This window comes from Aristolochia californica, unplaced genomic scaffold, assembly GCF_029961685.1.
Source record: "Aristolochia californica isolate CCGP_79_NKW_82.1479 unplaced genomic scaffold, dmAriCali1.0.hap1 SCAF_3, whole genome shotgun sequence".
NCBI classification, from domain to species: domain Eukaryota; kingdom Viridiplantae; phylum Streptophyta; class Magnoliopsida; order Piperales; family Aristolochiaceae; genus Aristolochia; species Aristolochia californica.
The window spans coordinates 13,785,998-13,790,336 of NW_027181992.1; the positions used below are offsets into that span (position 1 = coordinate 13,785,998).

The following is a 4,339-nucleotide window of genomic DNA, read 5'->3' on the forward strand; positions in this document are numbered from 1 at the left end:
TCTTCACTCAATGATGTGTCCCCATTGTCATCCTTTGACTCCTTTGACTTAGTGGTCCCTACCCCATTGTTCAATTCACAACCACTCCTAAGGGTGGTTATGGCTTTGGCTTGCTCGTGGTGGGATTGGAACTCGACCCACTTGCATATGTGCTTTTGGGGTTAGGAATGGTTTGACTCGAGAGTCTATTTTGTGCCTGTTCACTCATGTGGCTGACCAACTAACTCACTTGCATTTCAAGTTTAGCAATGGAGGACTGTGTATTCTGCATGAATAATTGAAGTGTATCCTCAATAGAAAGTTTTTGTGGAATCAATGGTTGTTGAGTGAAGTGTGGGCGCGGAGCTTGGGGTTGAATAAACCCTGAAGGACACCCAACATGTGGGCCCTTGGACCATGAGAAATTTGGGTACCTAGCCCAACCCGGATTATATGTTTCCGAAAACGGCTCGTTCCAGTTTGGTCTATGAAAATTTTGGACTGCATTCAAGTCCTCAATGAGCTCCGGGTAAGATGAACTAGACAGACACATTTGTGTGGGATGAGATGAACTAGAGCATATGGCACAGACAGTAGATGGGTTAGGAGCAGGTGCACTCTTGGACACCATAAGGGCATCAATTTTTCTAGCCAACCCCTCAATCTTGGCCATGAGCATGGGTGTTTCATTAACCTCGTAGAGACCCCCTCTTTTGGCTTCATGGGATCTCCTATCAACATTAAATGATGAACCCCATTGCCAAGATTGATCACACAACGTTTCAAAGAAGTCCCACGCCTCACTAGCACTCTTACCCATCAAACTCCCACCACTCGTTGCATCTACCATGGATCTAACCGGGGGTGTAAGACCTTGATAAAAGTATTACACTAAGTGCCATTTCTCAAACCCATGAAGCAGACACCTACGGATCAAATCCTTTCATCTCTCCCAAGCCTCATAAAAATGTTCACCCTCCTGCTACATAAAGTTGGAGATTTCTCTCCTGAGGGTTGTAGTTCTCTGAATGGGAAAGTACTTGGACAAAAATTTCGTGACTAATGTGTCCCATGAAGTGATGCTGCCCACCTCTAAGGAATTAAGCCAAGACTTGGCCTTATCCTTAAGTAAAAATGGAAAAAGTCTTAACCGGATGGAGTCATCTGAAATTCTGGAATTTGAAAGTCGCACAGATATCTAAGAATTTCTTGATGTGGTAATAAGGGTCCTCCTTCTCCAACCCATGGAATGTAGGGAGGAGTTGGATCACACCTGGTTTCAACTCATAACTGGTGGCAGTAGTGGGTGGCAATATAATGCAAGAAGGTGATGTGAAGTGGGATGGGATAGAATAATCCCTCAGGGCTCTACGGTCACCTGCAGCAGGTAACTATGATGGTTCACCTTGCTTGGCCATGGTAGCTCCTAACTTGACTTCTGGTGTTTTCCTACAACTATGTTCTACCTCTTCAACAAAGGGAGCTAATGGTTCACCTAAGGAGCGGCGCCAGTGTATAAAAACACAAAAAGAAACAAAACTAACTATCAAATTATGCTAACAAACTAACTACTGAAAATACGAACTAACTAGAAGAAATAAAAATAACTCCACACAAAATCATCAAGATAAAACAAAAACATAAAATTACGAAAGCAGAAAAATAAATCTAACCTGAGACCATGGAGAACAAAGAAATACACTTAATACGTGCCTCCCCAGCAACGACGCAAAAAACTTGGTGTGACATTTAATTATGTCGGCTTTTATACCTCGCAAGTGTACGAATCGTTCATATAATCTAGCGGTAAGCGAGGGTCATATCCACAGGGAGGACTGAATTTTGTGTATTCTTCAGTCAACTAGCCTAACCAAATATGATGAATTAATCTGAACTTAACATTGATTATATCCTAAATTATCAAGCAATGATCTAATTAACTACTTACACAACAGGAAACATCAACTCTGGATTTTATCGTGATTCGTGCCTCTCTCGAGCACCACATAACTACGAGTCCAGATTCTCAATCCTTGCGTCTAGCCCCTCTCGGGTGCCTAGAGTTAATGACAAAGATCGGATTACAATAGAATGCAGAGAATCAATTTCCAATTGTGATGATGCTAAAATTACAAAATAAGGCAGATGTGTAATTCAGGTTTCCTATTCAATTCACTTAAAACTTTAATCCAAACATTCCCACAACAAATCATTCTCTTAATTTAAATCATGGAGAAGAGATTGGATTTAAGATTCCAGAATCCAACCTAAATTATAATCCTGCCCTCACTAGCTAATTACTCAAAAATTCAGAAAATAAATATTCAATAAACATTCATTCTCAAATCAAATTTAATAAGCATTAAAAACCTAAGTTCAGACTATAGGAAACTAATTAAATTATAAAATGACGAATTACTCCCCTTCTTCTTCCTTTCGCTCGGGCAGCAATTTCGTTCTCACGGTTGCTGCGATTTCCAGAAATTGAGGGCTTCGGATTGCAAGAGCGAGCGGCCGGAGGTGGAGACGACACCAGCGAAGAAGAATAGAAATCCATCGAGGGAGGTGGTGCGGCAAAAGATGGAATGGAGCCGAAATCCTTTGATCGGCTCTCTTGAGTCCTGGTCGGAAGAGCGGAATCGACACCGGAGGATGGTCGGAATCTGGAATCGGCACAGGAGGAGCCCTCTTGGGTCACCTCTCGGCCTGGCGAGCAGAAAACGGCAATGTCAAACTCGCCATGATGGAGACTCTTTCGAGGTCTCCTCGGGTCTGTTCTCGGTTGCCGGACGGCGGTGGACGATGGCTAGAGGGACCCCTCTCGAGTCTTCCCTTCGATCGGTCGGCGGTAGCTTGAGAGACTCTCTCGAGCTCCCTCTTTCTCCTCCCCCCTCTTGTCGGGTCTCAAATCGATTTTTCCTTAAAATTCACCTATCCCTTTCACTAATGACATTTCTGTAAATATCTCCTTCTCCACACAGAATTCTCTTGAAATTCCATAATTAAATCCATAAAAATCATTAAAAGCAATGAAATAAACCCTAAAAGCAATGAAATATAATTCAGGAGAGAAAAATATGCAATATAAGCAGTGATTAATGCCAAATTCAATAAATGCATGTTTCATTTGAAAACCGATAAATAACCACCTATAACACAATTGTAAGGGCTATTCTATTTTAATTAACCTAGTTCTCATGTCAGAATTTGGCATCTATCAGAGATCCCCCCTCTTTTACAGGTGATATAGGAGGGAGGCTCCCCACTGTCTTTTTTTTTTTTGTAGAAAGAACCATTTTCATTATTATTAGAGCCTAAAGCTAACTGAACCAGCTTGTTCAACAAATCAAAGTCCTTTTCAATTCTTAGATATTACTATTGTTTTAAAAAATTGATGAATTCATTGGTCAAATTAATTTGTCCTAGGAATTGGACATACATGATTTGGTAGACAAGTGGAAATTTTACAGTGTAGGAGCAGGTTTCCTGTTGACCTCAAATATACTTAGGCAAAGGTCTAACCAACCTTCTCTAGCACTAATATTTGCTTAAATGAGAAGAAAACACACACACACACACACACATATATATATATCATAAAATTTTAGGCAATATCATATTTCTGTTCAACCAATATTTGAACCTAGTCTTATGGACCTAGACTAGAACTAACTTATTTTCGGATGACAAGTTGGGTTTTAAAAATATTAATTTTTAATTTTTTGATATTTGAAATCAGTTAGTTGACTTTTAATATCTGCTTTATCCTTAAATTTTACAAAATCCATTGGCTATAATCATAATTAACCATATATGGAATTAACAAACATTTTAAAGATGATTGTATAAAAAAGTCATATTTAAAAGTTACCATATTTAAAAAAAGATGTATGGATCTAAGTCTATATAAGTTTAGATATACCAAATGCTTCAATTTGACTACAATAATAATTTTATTTTATATTTATTTACTATTTGATGTTTTGTATTAATGTCATGTTAGATTTTTTATTTTATCATTATTAATAAAAATTGATGTGATAACATGTTTTGACTATTATAGTAATGACATTCTTCTAAATAAAGTAGCTTTTCTAAAGAAGTATATGATGGGTGTAAGGAAGGATAATTGGATTTGAGTCTAACCTTTTTTCCATTTTTTTAAAATTATCTAATTTATTTTCCATTTTTTTCAAACCTCAAAAATCATAATTCGTACGTGAGTCATTGGTGTTGCCCACGGGAAGCGTGCGTGGTCAGTTAGCCTGCTCGGGGGCCTTCGGGCTCTGGCTTGGTTAGTGGAACGGCGCTAGCGTCGTCCAAGTTTGAAACTTGCTTCGTCTGTGGTGAAAAAGAAACG

The 4,339-nt window shown here is 38.9% G+C and overlaps 1 non-coding gene across 1 annotated transcript; it reads left to right on the forward strand.

Moving 5' to 3' along the window:
- The first annotated feature begins 887 nt into the window (after nt 1-887).
- Nucleotides 888-994, forward strand: LOC137960706 (small nucleolar RNA R71). The gene has a single exon (XR_011114256.1). It is a non-coding gene; the product is annotated as a small nucleolar RNA R71 (small nucleolar RNA).
- Nucleotides 995-4,339: the final 3,345 nt, after the last annotated feature.